This window comes from Lithobates pipiens, unplaced genomic scaffold (assembly GCF_037356315.1).
Source record: "Lithobates pipiens isolate NorthernLeopardFrog02 unplaced genomic scaffold, aLitPip1_a1.2 Scaffold_28, whole genome shotgun sequence".
Classification (NCBI taxonomy): Eukaryota; Metazoa; Chordata; class Amphibia; order Anura; family Ranidae; genus Lithobates; species Lithobates pipiens.
Window position 1 is genome coordinate 80,357,456 of NW_027507789.1, and position 19,067 is coordinate 80,376,522.

Consider the following 19,067-nt stretch of genomic DNA (forward strand, 5'->3'; position numbering starts at 1 on the left):
CACGGTGCTGGTGTCAGATCGCTCTATCACGGTGCAGGTGTCAGTGCTCTATATTACGGTGCTGGTGATCATCTCCTGCACCCTCTTCTTTGCCTACCCTGACCTTCCCTCGCCTCCATTGTCTCAAGAGTCCTGAATTGTCAGAATTTCACATATAAAAAAAGAATGCTTGTAGTTATCGATCCCAGATTCACTGCACAAAGGTCCTTCTAAGGACTGGTAAGGTATAGCGTACTACAGTATATAGGGTTGAGTGAGGTACAGTCTGCTAATCCTTAAGGACTGGTATAGGTCCACAATATATAGGATTGAGGTGCACTACTGCTGACTACTGCCCTATTCTGCAGCAGTCCTTTATGAGTATAGGGACTGAGGTACAGTCTGCTAATCACAACCTACTATTTGCACAAAGGTCCTTCTAAGGACTGGTAAGGTATAGCGTACTACAGTATATTGGGTTGAGTGAGGTACAGTCTGCTAATCCTTAAGGACTGGTATAGGTCCACAATATATAGGGGTGAGGTGCACTACTGGGTGGGACTTTAGAGACATGGATGTAAAGGAGAACCCTGTTGTGAATGTGGCAGGTATCCTTACTGCTGTACTCTGTTTTGTTTATTGCTTGCTCTTAATCCCTGTACTCTATACAATATGCATAGATATACTGTACATAGACCTGACCAAGGTGTTCATTGTCTCAACTGTTGCTGGTTTTAATTAAGTTCTTCTTTCATGTAAGCTCAGTCCATACATCAGAATGTTTCTTTGTGCTCAACCAGTGGGTTGAACAATAACGGCTTGATTTTTTTTTCCCCCATTACCATGTAGCACTAACCCCTGATGGAGCTGCTGGTTTTATTTGCACCTGCACTTTGCTAATGAACCCCCCTTGACTTGACTCAGTCCCCTTGACACAGCTGTGGTGCAATATGAATGTGTAATGAAATGGTGAGAGGTAACGCCACAATACAATATAATATACCTGTATTATTACCAGGACACCCGATGGCTCCACCTGCTGAGAGAAAACAATACTCCACACAATTGAAGTACTTAACCATAAATATACTTTACTGTAATTATGATAAACAGGTGGTTACAATAATTGTACTGTCATCCTAACGTAAAATGACAGAACAATGAATGCAAAACAACAATTTTACAAGGTGAAACCACAAGGGAGCTCCCCCTACTTTAATAGCTAGTTGCAAGATCTTGTTAATAGTAAACATTCTTTAATCTTCTTTTCTTCTGCTAGCTATGATGGTCCTTTATAATTTGTAATCCAAAGGATAAGGAAGTTAGGCTGATCTTAAAAGTACATTGCACCCCATACTCATTCACATAGGGTGGGGGGACGCTATCCGGCGGCCCCCTTATTAAAGGGGGCTCCCAGATTCCGATAAGCCCCCCGCCTGCAGACCCCGACAACCAATGGTCAGGGTTGTCGGGAAGAGGCCCTTGTCCTCATCAACATGGGGACAAGGTGCTTTGGGGTGGGGGGGCCGCGCCGCCCCCCTTCCCCAAGGCACCCCCCATGTTGAGCCTGGTATGGCTCAGGAGGGGGGGGGGGCGCTCGTTCGTCCCCACCCCCTTTCCTGACCGGCCGGGCTGCGTGCTCGGATAGGGGTCTGGTATGGATTTTGAGGGGGACCCCACGCCTTTTTTTGGCGTAGGGGATTCCCCTTAAAATTCCTACCGGACCTAAGGGCCTGGTATGCCCCCGAGACATTATCGCCGCTCTCTCGCTCCTATAGGAAAATGGCGGCACCTACTGTATATATATATATATATATATATATATATATATATATTTTAGCATAGACCCTAGCGAATAAATTGGTGATCGTTGAAATCATTTTTTTTTGTCTCATGATATTTGCGCAGTGCTCTTTCAAACACATTTTTGGGGGGAAAAATACACTTTTATGAAAAAAAAACCCCATAAAGTTAGCCCAATTTTTTTCTATAATGTAAAAGATGATGTTATGCCAAGTAAATAGATACTTAATGTCAATGTCATGCTTGTGAACATTACTGGAATGACGACAAACTAAGGAACTTAATAAATCTCCATAGACAGCGCTTTTAAAAATAATGTAACGGTTACCAGGTTAGAGTTACAGAGGAGATCTAGTTTGTGGCAATACCTTGTGTGTGATTTGAACACCATTTATATATGAGGTGTGACTTACGTAAGCGTTTTCTTTGCTGCGCAAGCATGCGAAGATGGGAGGGGGGTGCTTTAAAAAAATAAATTCTTTTTTTTTCTTTTTTTGCATTGTCCCTTTAAAAAAAAAAAAAATCTGATCACTTTTGTGCACTTTCAACCCTCTTGACAAACGTCAAGATGATCACCTCAGCAAACAAGCAGAAAAATAAAATCTGGTCGTCTACACAAACAACATATTACAAAAAAGCCTATGGCACCTGTTATTCCCAGGCGGTCTCCCATCCAGGTACTAACCAAGCCCGACCCTGCTTTGCATCCGAGATCAGACAAGATCAAGAGCATTCAGGGTGATGTGGCTGTAGGCGACCTTGCTGGCCACTCTCAACCCTCTTGACAAACGCCAAGATGGTCACTTCTGCAAATCAGTAGAAAAATATAACAGGTTGTCGACACCAACAACATATAAAAAAAAAGCCTACGGCACCTGGTATTCCCAAGCGGTCTTCCATCCAGGTACTAACCAGGGCCGACACTGCTTAGCATTCGAGATCAGACGAGATAAGATAAGATCGGGAGCATTCAGGGTGATGTAGCCATAGGCGATCTTGCTGGCCACTCTCAACCCTCTTGACAAACGTTGGCAAAGGTTGGCAAACAAGCAGAAAAATAAAACAGGTCATCTACACTAACAACATATTTAAAAAAAGCCTACGGCACCTGGTATTCCCAGGAGGTCTCCCATCCAGGCACTAAGCAGGCCCGACCCTGCTTAGCATCCGAGATCAGACGAGATCGTGCGCATTCAGGGTGATATTGAACCTAGAAGAAAATTTGATCGATTGATTGTGAAAGACCGGAGAATTTCAGATATACAGAAGTCTTGAAAGACGGTGGACAGCGGGAAAACTGACGAGTTTTATATTTGGTGAGTAGAAAAGTAATATGGAATTTGTAGATGTTTTAGCTGATGAAAGTACATTAGAATTTAAAGGTTTAGCGAAACAGGTTTCTGATGCTGTCATCAGTTGCTGTCAGTTTATCTGTCATCGGGGGTGCACATTAGAGGTCGACCGATATATCGGCCGGCCGATATATCGGCCGATATTTGCTGTTTTTTAAATAATCGGCATCGGCCGATTTTGCTGATAAAAAAACGATTTATAACTACAGCGGGACTTTGAAATGACTTCTGTATAGAAGACAGTGTGAGTTGCCTGAGTCGTCATAGCAACACTTTCCTCCTCTCTGGGCAGACTGCCAAGAAAAGAACTAAATGATACAATGTTTACACTTCAATGAATGAAGTCATCTCTGTGTGTAGAAGTTCCCAGTTTAACCATTTAAAGACTAAATCTTTTCTGACACTTGTTGCTTACAAGTAAAAATCCTGTATTTTCTGCCAGAAAATCACTTAGACCCCCCAAAAATTATATATATTTTTTAGCAGAGATCCTAGGGAATAAAATAGCGGTTGTTGCAATATTTTATGTCACACGGCATTTGCACAGAGGTCTTTCAAATGCATTTTTTTGGGAAAAAAATACACTATTTAAAAATAAAATAAAAACAGTAAAGTTAACCCATTTTTTTTTTCGGCCAAAAGTTTTGACTACCTGTTTTTATTTAATACATAGGTTTTTTTTTTTTTTTTTTAATCTAAATCATACATACAAGTAAACTGATTGGAGGTTTGTTTTGTTTAATAAATGTTTAAATGTAAGAAATTTTCTGTATCACTTATGAAGGCTGCTTTCAGACTGGAGCGTTGATGTTAAAACGCAAGTTTTAGCGGCTCTTTACCATCATTTTAGCGGTGCTATTTGGCTGCTAGTGGGGCACATATAACCCAGCTAGCGGCCAAGGAAGAGGTTAAATGCGCCCATGAAGCACTGCTGCCAAATCGCATTGCATGCGCTTCGGCAGTGGTGCCCATTCATATCAATGGGCAGGAGTGGTGGAGGAGCGGTATACACCACTCCAAACGTGCTGCTTGCAGGACTTTTTTTAAGATCCTGCCAGCGCATCGCCTCAGTGTGAAAGCACTCTGTCTTTCACACAGACTGCAGGGGAGCCATTTTGCAGGCACTTTACAGGCGCTATTTTTAGCCCAAAAGCGCCTGAAAAACGCCCCAATGGGAAAGGTGTGTTAGATCAAGGGGGATTAAAAAAATAATAATAATAAATAAAAAAGGAAAAAAATAAATAAAATAAAATAAAATCGGCCTAACATATCGGCCCAAAAAAATCGGCATCATATATCGGCTATCGGCCGCCATGATTTCTAAATATCGGCATCGGCCAGAGAAAAACCCATATCGGTCGACCTCTAGTGCACATCTCTCCCTACATTCCCTCTTTACCATCTTTACCTGCCTGGGAGGGCTAGCTGACTGATGCCTTTTGGATCTTGCTCTTTCCTTAGAATGCACATTGAATCGCCCCCAGCACATCGCATCGCCCAAAGCACATTGCATCACCCCAACACATCAAATCGCATCAGAACATCGAATCGCGCCGCCCCCAACACATCGCATCGAATCACATCACCCAAGCACATCGCATTGAATCGCCCCAGCACATCGATCCGCATCTCCCCCAGAACATCGAATCACATCACCCCAGCACATTGCATCACCCCCAACACTTCGAATTGCATCATCACATCGAATCGCATCGCCCCAGCAAATCGAATCGCATCTCCCCCAGCACGTTGCATCTCCCAGCACATCTAATCGCCCCAGCACATCAAATCGCCCAAAGCATATTGCATCACCCCCAAAACATCGAATCACATCAGCACATCAAATCGCTTTGCCCCACCACATAGCATCAAAACGAATTGCCCAAGCACATCGCATCGCCCCAGCACATCAAATCGCATCACCTATCGCATCGAATCGCATCACCCAAGCACATCACATTGAATCGCCCCAGCACATCAAATCGGATCTCCCCCAGAACATCGAATCGCATCACCCCAGCACATTGCATCACCCCCAACACTTCAAATTGCATCAGCACATCGAATCGCATAGCCCCAGCACATCGAATCGCCCCCAGCACATCACATCTCCCCAGCAAATCGAATCGCATCTCCCCCAGCACATTGCATCTCCCCCAGCACATCGAATCGCCCCAGCGCATCAAATCGCCCAAAGCACATTGCATCACCCCCAACACATCGAATCACATCAGCACATCAAATCGCTTTGCCCCACCACATTGCATCGAAACGCATCACCCAAGCACATCGCATCGCCCCAGCACATCGAAACGCATCTCCCTAGAACATCAAATTGCATAACCCCCAGCACATTGCATCACCCCAGCACATCGAATCGCCCCCAGCACATCACATTGGCCCCAGCACATCGAATCGCATCTCCCCAGCACATCGCATCGCCCAAAGCACATTGCATCACCCCCAAAACATCGAATCGCATCAGCACATCGAATCGCTTCGCTCCAAAACACATCGAATCCCATCGCCCAATCGCATCGCATCTCCCCAGAACATCGACTCTCCCCAAAGCACATTGCATCACCCGCAACACATCAAATCGCATCGCCCACAGCACATCACATCGAATCACATCGCCCCAGCACATCGCATTGCCCCCAGCATATCAAATCACATTGCCCCCAGCACGTAGAATCGCATCTCCCCCAGCACATAGAATCGCATCTCCCCCAGCACATCGAATCGCAACTCCCCCAGCACATTGAATCACCCCCAGCACAACGCATCCCCCAAAGCACATTGCATCGCCCAAAGCACATTGCATCACCCCCAACACATCGAATCGCATCAGCACATCGAATCGCTTCATCCCAACACCTCGAATCCCATCGCCTAATCGCATCACATCTCCCCAGAACATCGAATCGCCCCCAGCACATCACATTGAATCGCATCACCCCAGCACATCGCATCGCCCCCCAGCACATGGCATCACATCGAATTGCATCTCCCCCAGCACATCGAATCGCATCTCCCCCAGCACATCGAATCACATCTCCCCAGCACATTGAATCACCCCCAGCGCATCGCATCTCCCAAAGTACATTGCATCACCCGCAACACATCGAATCGCATCACCCCAGCACATCACATCGAATCGCATCGCCCCAGCACATCGCATCGCCCCCAGCACATCGCATCACATTGCTCCCAGCACATAGAATCGCATCTCCACCAGCACATCGAATCGCATCACCCCCAGCACATCGAATTGCATCTCCCCCAGCACATCGAATCACATCTCCCCAGCACATTGAATCACCCCCAGCACATTGCATCGCCCAAAGCACATTGCATCACCCCCAACACATCGAATTGCATCAGCACATCGAATCGCTTCACCCCAACACCTAGAATCCCATCGCCCAATCGCATCACATATCCCCAGAACATCAAATCGCCCCCAGCACATCACATCGCCCCAAGCACATTGCAGCACATCGAATCGCATCAGCACATCGAATCGCTTCGCCCCAACACATCGAATCCCATCGCCCAATCGCATCTCCCTAGAACATCGAATCGCCCCAAAGCCCATTGCATCACCCACAACACCTTACATCAGAGTCCCACTTTATAGCAGAGTATCGCCCCCTTGCATCAGAGTGTGGCAGAGTGCCCCCTTACACATACACTATATTGTCAAAAGTATTGGGACACCTGCCTTTACACACGAACACACGAACGATAATGGAATATCAGTCTTCGTCCATAGGGTTCAATATTTAGTTGGCACACTCTTTGCAGTTATAACAGCTTCAACTATTCTGGGAAGGCTGTCTACAAGGTTTAGGAGTGTGTCTATGGGAGTATTAATAATAGTGGGAGGGGCAAGAATTGTCCCCGCCCACTATGTATGGGGCGCTGGTAGAAGGGAATTAATTAATTAATTTACAGTTAAATGTTGTTAGAGTACTTATCTTTGATTGGTCCAGAGGCTTAGTAACGGTTGCCACAAAGAGGAGACCCTATAAAAGAGAAAAAAGTGTGTCAGTTGCCGCAGTATAACGGACAAAGAAGATCAGAACACATCCCTGGAGATGCCCAAAGCACATTGATACTCTGAGATATCCAGTCATACTCTGAGATACCCAGTCATACTTGGAGATACCCAGTCATACTTGGAGATACCCAGTCATACTCAGAGATACCCAGCCATACTCGGAGATACCCAGCCATACTCGGAGATACCCAGCCATACTCGGAGATACCCAGCCATACTCGGAGATACCCAGCCATACTCGGAGATACCCAGCCATACCCAGCCATAGTCGGTGATACCCATAGACACCCCCCCTCCCGCCGCCCTCCGGTGCTTCTACCGACTCGCCAATACGATCAAAGCCAGAATCTTTTTTTTTTTTCAGGCTTCCCAGCTTAGAGGTGAGATGCGGGGTCTTATTGACCCCATATCTCACTGTAAAGAGGACCTGTCATGCCATATTCTTATTACAAGGGATGTTTACATTCCTTGTAATAGGAATAAAAGTGATCAAAAAATTTATTTTTGGGGAAAAAAAGTCAAACTAAAATAAATAAAGTAAAATGAACAATAAATGTTTTTTTTTTTAAAGCGCCCCTGTCCCCATGTGCTCGCATGCAGAAACGAACGCATACATAAGTCCCGCCCACATATGAAAACGGTGTTCAAACCACACATGTGAGGTATCGCTGCGAACGTTAGAGCGAGAGCAATAATTCTAGCCCTAGACCTCCTCTGTAACTCAAAACATATAACCAGTAAAAAAAAATTAAATCATCGTCTAAAGTAAGTGAAGGGTACACATTTTTTCTTAATTTTATACATTTATTTTTCTTTAAAGATGCATTTAGCCTTCAACTCCAGGGCACGTTAATCCCATTGGTGGTCAATGGGCAGCATGTCTCCCCTTGGTGGTCAATGATGGGCAGCATGTCTCCCCTTGGTGGTCAATGATGGGCAGCATGTCTCCCTTTGGTGGTCAATGATGGGCAGCCCGTCTCCCCTTGGTGGTCAATGATGGGCAGCACGTCTCCCCTTGGTGCTCAATGAGGATTCACTATTGAGTTGGCCCACCCTTTTGCAGCTACAACAGCTTCAATTCTTCTGTGCAGGCTGACCACAAGGTTTAGGTGTGTGTCTTTGGGAATGTTTGACCATTCTTCCAGGAAGAGCATTTGTGATGTCAGGCACTGATGTGGACGAGTAGGCTTGGCTCGGGATTCTCTGCTCTAATTCATCCCAAAGGTGTTCTATTGGGTTGAGGTCAAGAATCTGTCCAGCCCAGTAAAGCTCCTCCACCCCAAACTCGCTCATTCATGTCTTTTATGGATTATGCTTTGTACACTGGTGCACAGTCATGTTGGAACAGAAAGGGGCCTTCCTCAAACTTCCCACAAAGTTGAGAGCATGAAATTGTCCAACATTTCTTGGTATGCTGACACCTTAAGTGTTGCCTTCACTGGAATTTAGGGGCCAAGCCCAACCCCTGAAAAACAACACCACACCATAATCCCCCTCCACCAAGTGATTTGGACCAGTGCACAAAGCAAGATCCATAAAGACATGGATGAGCGTGTTTGGGGTGGAGGAACGTGACTGGAATGCAGAGTCCTGACCTCAACCCAATAGAATACCTTTGGGGTGAAATAGAGTGAAGGCTGCGAGATGGGCCTTTCTCGTCCAACATCAGTGCCTGACCTCACAAATGTACTATTGGAAGAATGGTCAAATATTCCCATAGACACACTCCTAAACCTTGTAGACAGCCTTCCCAGAATAGTTGAAGCTGTTATAACTGCAAAGAGTGTGGCAACTAATTATTGAACCCTATAGACGAAGACTGATATTCCATTAAAGTTTGTGTGTGTTCGTGTGTAAAGGCAGGTGTCCCAATACTTTTGACAATATAGTGTATGTGGAAGGGGGCACTCTGCCACACTCTGATGCAAGGGGGCGATACTCTGCTATAAAGTGGGACTCTGATGTAAGGTGTTGTGGGTGATGCAATGGGCTTTGGGGCGATTCGATGTTCTGGGGATATGTGATTGAGCGATGGGATTCGATGTGTTGGGGCGAAGCGATTCGATGTGCTGATGCGATTTGATGTGATGCGATGTGCTGCGATGTGCTGGGGCGATGCGATGTGATGTGCTGGGGGCGATTCGATGTTCTGGGGAGATGTGATGCGATTGGGCGATGGGATTCTAGGTGTTGGGGTAAAGCGATTCGATGTGCTGATGCAATTCGATGTGTTGGATGTGATGCAATGTGCTTTGGGCGTTGCGATGTGCTGGGGGTGATTTGATGTGCTGGGGAGATGTGATTCGATGTGCTGGGGGAGATGCAATTCGATGTGCTGGGGGTGATGTGATTCGATGTGCTGGGGGAGATGCGATTCTATGTGCTGGGAGCAATGTGATGTGCTGGGGCGATGCGATTCGATTTGATGTGCTGGGGGAGATGCGATTCGATGTGTTGCGGGTGATGCAATGTACTTTGGGAGATGCGATGTGCTGGGGGTGATTCGATGTGCTGGGGAGATGTGATTCGATGTGCTGGGGAGATGCGATTTGATGTGCTGGGGGGAGATGCAATTCGATGTGATGTCATGTGCTGGGGGCGATGTGATGTGCTGGGGACGATTCGATGTTCTGCATTTGGGCGATGGGATTCGAGGTGTTGGGGTGAAGCGATTCGATGTGCTGATGCGATTCGATGTGTTGGGGCTGATGCAATGTGCTTTGGGCGATGCAATGTGCTTTGGGGGATGCGTTGTGCTGGGGGTGATTCAATGTGCTGGGGGAGTTGCAATTCGATGTGCTGGGGGAGATGCGATTCTATGTGCTGGGGGAGATGCGATTCTATGTGCTCGGGGCAATGTGATGTGATATGCTGGGGGCGATGCGATGTGCTGGGGCGATGTGATTCGATGTGATGTGCTGTGGGCGATGCGATTTGATGTGTTGCGGGTGATGCAATGTGTTTTGGGGAGAGTCGATGTTCTGGGGAGATGCAATGCGATTGGGCAAAGGGATTCGATGTGTTGGGGCGAAGCGATTCGATGTGCTGATGCGATTCGATGTTTTGGGGGTGATGCAATGTGCTTTGGGCGATGCGATGTGCTGGGGAGATGCGATTCGTTGTGCTGGGGCCAATGTGATGTGCTGGGAGCGATTCGATGTGCTGGGGTGATGCAATGTGCTGGGGGTTATGCGATTCGATGTTCTGGGGAGCTGCGATTCGATGTGCTGGGGCGATGCGATGTGCTTGGGTGATGCGTTTCGATGCGATGTGGTGGGGCAATTAGATTTGCTGGGGAGATGTGATGTGCTGGGGGCGATGAGATGTGCTGGGGCTATGCGATTTGATGTGCTGATGCAATTCGAAGTGTTGGGGGTGATGCAATGTGCTGGGGTGATGCGATTCGATGTTCTGGGGGAGATACGATTCGATGTGCTGGGGCGATTCAATGCGATGTGCTTGGGTGATGCGATTCGATGCGATGGGTGATGCGATTTGATGTGCTGGGGCGATGCGATGTGCTTGGGCAATGCGTTTTGATGCTATGTGGTGGGGCAAAGCGATTTGATGTGCTGATGTGATTCGATGTTTTGGGGGTGATGCAATGTGCTTTGGGCGATTTGATGTGCTGGGGCGATTAGATGTGCTGGGAGATGCAATGTGCTGGGGGAGATGCGTTTCGATTTGCTGGGGCGATGCGATTCGATGATGCAATTCGAAGTGTTGGGGGTGATATAATGTGCTGGGGTGATGTGATTCGATGTTCTGGGGAGATGCAATTTGATGTGCTGGGGCGATTCAATGCGATGTGCTTGGGTGATGTGATTCGATGCGATGTGTTGGGGGCGGCACGATTCGATGTACTGATGAGATTTGATGTGTTGGGGTGATGCAATGTGCTTTGGGCGATGCGATGTGCTGGGGGAGATGCGATTCGATGTGCTGAGGCGATGCGATGTGCTTGGGCGATGCATTTCAATGCGATATGGTGGGACGAAGCGATTCGATGTGCTGATGTGATTCGATGTGTTGTAGGTGATGCAATGTGCTTTGGGCATTTCGATGCGCTGGGGGTGATGCAATGTGCTCGGGGAGATGCAATGTGATGGGGGAGATGCGATTCGATTTGCTGGGGCGATGAGATGTGCTGGGGCGATGCGATTCGATGTGCTGATGCAATTCGAAGTGTTGGGGGTGATGCAATGTGCTGGGGGTGATGCGATTCGATGTTCTGGGGGAGATGCGATGTGCTTGGGTGTTGCGATTTGATGTTCTGGGAGAGATGCGATTCAATGTGCTGGGGCGATTCAATGCGATGTGCTTGGGTGATGCAATTTGATGCGATCTGTTGGGGGCGACGCGATTCGATGTTCTGATGCGATTTGATGTGTCGGGGGTGATGCAATGTGCTTTGGGTGATGCGATGAGAAGTGTTGGGGGAGATGCGATTCGATGTGCTGGGGGCGTTGTGATGCAATGTGCTGGGGCGATGCGATTTTACGGGGAGGGGGATCGATGTGCTGGGGGAATATTTTCTTATTTTTAACCCGATTATCTATGTAACATAGAGAAAGTTGTTTGTGCAAATAGTTGTAAATAAGTAGTTTTTTTTTTAAATACTCCCACCATCCCATCTAAGGCCCCATTCACACATGCGGACATTATGTGCGTATTTCATCCATCCGTTTGCGGATGAAGTACGGACATGCATGCATTCCTATGGGATAGCGAGTGTCGGTGGATGAACATCCGCAAACACCCGATATCGTCCGCCTTCGCAATTGTCCAATTCTGCAGACGGAGGAAAGTCCTATTTTTCTATCCGTCTGCAGAGCGGATCGGATGAACACGGACAGACGATCCCCCATAGAGGAGAGCGGAGAGCTGACAGGGCGGTCCATGCACAGTGTACTGGGACCACCCTGTTATCCTCCGGCTCAGCGGGGACAACAGAGCGATCCCCGCTGAGCAAGCGGATCATCACGGGGCGGATCATTACTGATCCATCCCGTGTGAAAGGGGCCTAACACCAAAACACAAGCACAATTTTTCAAAATTAATATGCACAGTTTGAACTTCATAAAGTTGTCTTCAATACGTCTAGATGCATAAATGAATTGTGTTGCTGTGATTATTATTTTTTTAATTATTATTTTTTTCTTTTTAAATGAAAAGCTGTACAGAAAAAAGTATCAGCTGAGTGTAGATATGTGTGTGTATATATGTACAGAACACGATATATATATAGTGTGTGTGTGTTTCTTGAATAATATTCCTTGTAGATGCAGTATATTTACTGGTTCCTGGAGAGAGGAGGGGTTTGCATAGATATGGGTGGCAACTTCCTCTAACACTGCCGTTGCCATGGAAACCTGACCTGAAACTTATTACACTGCTTGTGCAGCATTGAGCATGTGCGAGATCTGCAAGGCTGAAATCCAGGAAGAAATACGGTCTGGCTTCAGATGCCCACACTTAAGATGGCCACAGTCTGCTGCTAGTTTATAAACTTTCAAAATGCTGTAATAACCTAACAAAACGGACCTTAGTTTACAGACCAACTTTACTGAATACATTAAGCTTGTGTATTATAGGGATATTTTTATTTAAAAAGTGTAATTTTTGCCTGAGCACCACTTTAACCACTTGCTTACTGGGCACTTAAACCCCCCTCCTGCCCAGACCAATTTTCAGCTTTCAGCGCTGATGCACTTTGAATGACAATTGCGCGATCATACAACACAGTACCCAAATTACATTTTTATCATTTTTTTCCCACAAATAGAGCTTTCTTTTGGTGGTATTTAATTACAGCTGGGAGTTTTATTTTTTGCTAAACAAACCAAAAAAAGATGCAAAAAAAAAAAAAAAAACATGTTTAATAGTTTGTTATAAAATTTTGCCAACAGGTCATTTTTCTCCTTAATTGAAGTGCACTGATGAGGCGGCACTGGTGGGCACTGATAGGCTGCACTGGTGGGCACTGATAGGCATAGTTAAGGCGGCAGTAATAGGCACAGATAAAGTGGCACCGATAGGCACAGATAAAGTGGCACCGATAGGCACAGATAAGGCAGTACTGATGGGCACAGATAAGGCGGCACTGATGGGCACAGATATGATGGCACAGATGGGTGGCACTAATAGGTACCACTGATATATGGGACTGATGGGCACTGATAGGTGGCACTGATAGGTGGCACTGCTGGGCACTGATGGGCGGCACTGATGGGCACTGGTAGATGACACTGATTGGCACGGATATGTGGCACTGGGGTGCAGCACCGTTGTTGAGGCAGATTGTGGGCACTGATGGGTGGCACTGTGGGCACTGCTGGGTGGCACTATGGGCACTGCTGGGTGGCACTGATGGGGGGCACTTTTTTATTACAGAGGTGACACTGGCAGGGGGCAGGTGGGTACTGGTAAGCTGGCTGTGATCGGGACTGTTGTCCCGATCACGGCCGCGGTGATCGGCTCTTTTTTTTCTCCTCGCGCTGTCAACGCGAGGAGGAAAAATAGCCGATTACCGGCTCCATTGTATCACATGATCAGCTGTCATTGGCTGACAGCTGATCACGTGGTAAGGGGTCGGGATCGACCCCTTGCTTGGATCTGTGATCAGGCGAGTCTCGTAGACGCGCAGGCCGCTCGTGCACGGGACGACGTCAATAGACGTCGTCCCGGCAAAGGGGGTCCGCTCTGTAGCCGTCATTTGGCTATAGCACGGGTCTCTACTGGTTAAACTGAGCCGCAGATCTAAACCATTCTGCAGAAACTCCAAAACTACTGAGGTGGACGGAGTGGTGGGGTCCCACTGCTTACTTTCTGCAAATGTTTTAAATGTATTCCATATTTTAGAATAGATAAAGTTCGTGGAAGGTTTCCTAGCCTTCAGGAGAGTAGAAATCACCCCCACTGAGAATCCTAATGAAATTCTGCCGCTCAATATCCAAAGATGTAGATTCAGTTTGTGAGGAGCTGGGTGCACCAATTTCCCCTGTGAGAAAAGCTGCGGGAACACTGGGATCTTGAACGGCGGGGCATACGCTGAGGTTCACTGCCCAAGGGAACCACGGCCTCTTCGGCCAGTACGGCAGAATAGCTATCACTCTGACTGGCTCCATCGATAATCTGATTAAAAACTTTGCGATTAAGGGTCTGGCGGGAAACGCATATGCGGTCTCGCATCGCCACAGACTCGAGAGGGCATCTACTGTTTCTGCACGGGGATGAGGCAGATGGGATGGAAATCTCGGCAGCTTCGCATTCATTGGAGAAGCAAAGGGATCTATTTCTGGTGGCTTCTGCAGACTCATGATCCAACTGAACTCTGATTGGTGCACTGCCCACTCGTTGCTGTCTGGAAAACAACGTGATGGGCGATCCGCCTGCTGATTCAAACGGCCCGAAAGGTAAACTGCCTTTAAATCCAACAAATTTCTTTCCGCCCATAACATAATGGGCTCTACTTCCTTTAATAATGTGATGCTGTGCTTTCACCCCTGCCGTTATACTCAAAACATATAACCAGTAAAACATTTTTTAAATCATCGCCTATGGGGATTTTTAAGTAGAGGCGCCATTCCACGAGCGTGTGCAATTTTGAAGAGTGACATGTTAGGTATCTATTTACTCAGCGTAACTTCATCTTTCACATTATGCAAAAATTGGGCTAACTTTACTGTGTTTTTTTTTTTTTTTTAAGCACAAAACAGTTTTTTTTCCAAAAAAAAGCATTTAAAAAATTGCTGTGCAAATACCGTGCGAGATAAAAAGTTGCAACGACCACCTTTGTATTCTCCAGGGTGTTTGCTAAAAAAACATATATAATGTTTTGGGATTCTATGTAATTTTCTAGCAAATAAATGATGATTTTTACATGTAGAAGAGAAATGTCAGAATTGTCCTGGGTGCTCCAGAACGCCTGATGGCGCTCCCTGCATGTTGGGCCTCTGTATGTGGCCACACTGTGTAAAAGTCTCACACATGTGGTATTGCCATACTCAGGAGTAATAGCAGAATCTGTTTTGGGGTGTAATTTGTGGTATGCATATGCTGTGTTTGAGAAATAAACTGATAATATGACAATTTTGTGAGAAAAAAAAGTAAAAAAAATCTTGATTTTGCAAAGAATTGTGGGAAAAAATGACAACTTAAAAAAACTCATCATGCCTCTTACTACATACCTTGGAAGGTCTTCTTTCTAAAAAGGGGCCATTTGGGGGGTATTTGTACTTTTCTGGCATGTTAGGGTCTCAAGAATTCAAATAGGCCGTCAGTACTTCAGGTGTGATCAATTTTCAGATATTGGCACCATAGCTTGTGGACTCTATAACTTTCACAAAGACCAAATAATATCCACCAATTTGTACTTATTTTTACCAAAGATATGCAGTAGTATAAATTTTGGCCAAAATTTATGAAGAAAAAATTACTAATCTGCTAATTTTTTTTTTTTTTTCCATTCAAGAAGAAGTTTATTTGCAAATTAAGATACAAATTACATGGGTAAACAATCGACACTACAAAATCAATACAGATCTTAACAAGGCCAGAATCGTGTCAACACTGTCTTTCAAACAGCAACAGAGGTGTTATATATTAAGAACCAGTTTCCTCCATTATGGGCCCATCAAGGCCCTGGAGGGTAAATCATTGTCTAACACCCCGAGTCTGAGTATATCCATTTGTTCCCAGTAGATGGTAAGAAAACAGATTGGAGAAGAGTAGCAGTCTATAGAAAAAGCAAAATTAAAGGGATAGGTAAAGAAAGAGAAGGAAAGTAAAGAGAGTGCCTATTCCAAAAGGTCCAAGAAAGTAGCACAAGAACTGTCAGTGTGGTACTGAGATGAAAGAGAACACAACCCCTAAGGCCGCGTACACACGCGCGGACTGTTCGCCCAACTTTGTCCGTCAAACAGTTTCGGCAAACAGTCCGCTCAAAATTAGCATGGACGGACATGGCCACACACGACGGACGAACAGTTTGCTGAAACCGTGCGCGATGACGTGAACGGCACGTACGACGGGACGAAAAATACGACGTCCTATACACTGCATTATAACTTGCGTGTAAATCCTTTCTGAGCATGCGCGGAACTTAGTTTGATGAACAAGCCTACACACGAGCGGACTGTTCGCTGAAACAAGGTTTCAGCGGACAGTTTTTCGGAAATTCCGTAAAACCTTGTTCGTCAAACTGTCCGCTGAAACTGTCCGCTGAAAGCCCACACACGAGCGGACTGTCCGCCCAAACACTGTTCAGCGGACAAAGTTGGGCGAACAGTCCGCCCGTGTGTACGCGGCCTAAGACACGTTTCAAAAAGCTAAAGTATCCCATCCAAGATACAGATCCAGGTCCGACCTCCGATCTCTGGACCTAAATTCCTCCTGGACTCATCTGATCCCTGAAGGTCTGGGAGTACCTAAAAACGAACCACGGAGACCAGGTCTTATGATAGCTATCCACTTGTTCATTGGATTGGGCCACCGTATCCTCCATCTCACATATAAAGGCGACTTTAATCAACCATTCCTTCAGGGTGGGGATTGTTTTCGATTTCCAGTAAAGTGGAATGAGAGAATTGGCTGCATTTAGCATATGCCTGGAGAGTGAGTTCTTGTATTTCCTGAAGGAGGTGTTAGAAATATGTAGCAGACAACACGCGGCATCTATCCTAAGGCTGGTCTCCGTGATCTGAACGATCAAATCCCGTACCCCTGACCAGTATGGTTGCAGTTGCTCACACTGCCACCAAATGTGGAGCAGCGTACCCTCCTCTTTATCACATCTCCAACATCTGTCGGACGAGTGTGGATACCATTTGTGGATCTTCTCTGGAGTAGCGTACCGATGAGTCAACAATTTGTAGGACGTTTCTTGCATTCTCGTGCTCAAAGAACATTTGTGTGAGAGAACGCAAGCCCTGTTCCACTGGTCATCTGAAATCGGTGTTCCCAGAGCCTGAGTCCACCGCTCCCTGAGTCTGTGGTCCTCAAGCGGACCTAGAGTTTATAGCCAGGCATATGAAAGCGCAGTGGTTTTCGGGGTGGGTTACCCCTTTAAGCACACTGATTCGAATTCTGTTAGGTCTCTTGCAAAGTGTAATCGACGTGTAGCGTCGTTGCAATAGCTTCGTAGCTGAAAGTATGTCCACCTTGGCATATGTGGCAATTCACAGTCTAGTTTAAGGTCTGAAAAATCTTTCATCAGTTTGTTGAGGAAACAGTCAACCGCCAGGAGTGGCCTTCTCGGCCTCAGCGGTTTGAGGAAGGGGTTCCCCAATCCCGGGGGAAAGTCAGGGTTGTTTCGAATAGGGGTGAGGGGGCTCAGAGGAGTGGAGAATTCGGGTTGTTTGGCTAGAACATGAAATATGCTGAGGGAAGTACCAATGGTAGGGTGAGAAAGCATGGATATGGGGTATCTAGTTTGTGGGATCCAGGGTGAAAACCTGAGGGGGATTGTGCTCGCCTCTTCCTCTAGGAAAACCAATCTTTAATTTGGGAATGGCAATGCCAGTCGATAATACGTGCAACATGTGTAGCGTAGTAGTAGTATTTGTAGTCAGGGACGCCCAAGCCTCCCCTGTCCTTAGGTTTGGTCAGTAGGGCCTTCTTCAGTCGAGGTGGCTTGTGTGCCCAGATAAAGTTCATCTGGAGGCAATGTAGGGATTTAAAAAAGCTCATAGGTATCCTAATAGGTAAGGTACGTAGCAGGTAGAGCACCTTTGGCAGAATGACCATTTTACAGATGGCAGCCCTGCCAAACCACGAAAAGTACCCCGAGCCCCACTTCTGAAGATCCTGTGCTATGCTTTTAAGGAGAGGGGGGGGAGTTCTGCGCAAAGGTCAGTGAAAGTCTAGGAGTCAGCCAGATCCCCAAATATTTAATAGCTGACGCCGTCCACTTAAAGGGGCTACTGGCTTGGGCCGTTGACAACCGGGCATTGGGAAGTGAAATATTCATGGCCATCGATTTAGAATAGTTTATTTTGAAGTTAGATATATAACCAAAATGAGCGAATTCATTTAAAAGAGAGGGAATAGAAATATGAGGATCTGTCAAAAAGAACAATAGATCGTCGGCATAAGCCGCTACTTTGAAGACCTTCCCATTTAATTGGAAACCCTTGATTGAGGAATCCATGAGGGTGTGTCTTATGAATGGTTCTAAGGCGATGATAAAAAGTAGGGGCGACAATGGACACCCCTGTCTAGTACCGTTTTTAATAAACACTATGTCTGAAAGTGACCCATTTACCTTAAGCCTGGCCGAAGGATTCTGGTACAATGCCGAAATCCATGCCATCATGCCAGGGCCCAAACCAGTGCATTTGCATGTCTCTAACATGTAATCCCAAGCTACTCGATCGAAGGCCTTCTCCGTGTCAGTCGACAGGAGAAAGCCCTCGATCTTTCGCTGGTGTGCTAAATGGATCAAATTCAGGGACTTCGTCACATTATCTCTTGCCTCCCTACCAGGCATGAATCCGGCCTGAACGGGTCCAATCAGATCATGAAGTAGGGGTCTCAACCTGTTGGCCAGAACTTTTGCTATAAGTTTGACGTCAATATTCAGGAGGGAGATGGGCCTATAGCTGGAGCAGCTGAGCGGATCCTTCCCCTCCTTAGGTAGGATAGTAATAAAAGCAGACAAAAAGTCATTAGAAGTTGAACCCTGAGTTGTCAACGAATTCATAGCGTCTTTGAAAGGGGTAAGTAAAATGTCCATGAATGTCTTATAGTAGATGGCACTAAGCCCGTCAGGCCCAGGACTTTTGCCCGTTTTCAACTCCCTAATAATCTTGATTTCCGCATCATCGAAGGGCCTGTCTAGCTGAATACAGTCCCCCTCATCTAGCTTGGGA

At 46.4% G+C, this 19,067-nt stretch overlaps 3 pseudogenes; all 3 read right to left on the minus strand.

Annotated features, from left to right (window-relative positions):
* Positions 1–2,418: 2,418 nt before the first annotated feature.
* Positions 2,419–2,537, minus strand: LOC143937700 (5S ribosomal RNA; annotated as a pseudogene).
* Positions 2,538–2,645: 108 nt separating this feature from the next.
* On the minus strand, positions 2,646–2,774 carry LOC143936753 (5S ribosomal RNA; annotated as a pseudogene).
* A 104-nt stretch (positions 2,775–2,878) lies between these two features.
* On the minus strand, positions 2,879–2,998 carry LOC143936607 (5S ribosomal RNA; annotated as a pseudogene).
* Between the last annotated feature and the right edge of the window lie 16,069 nt (positions 2,999–19,067).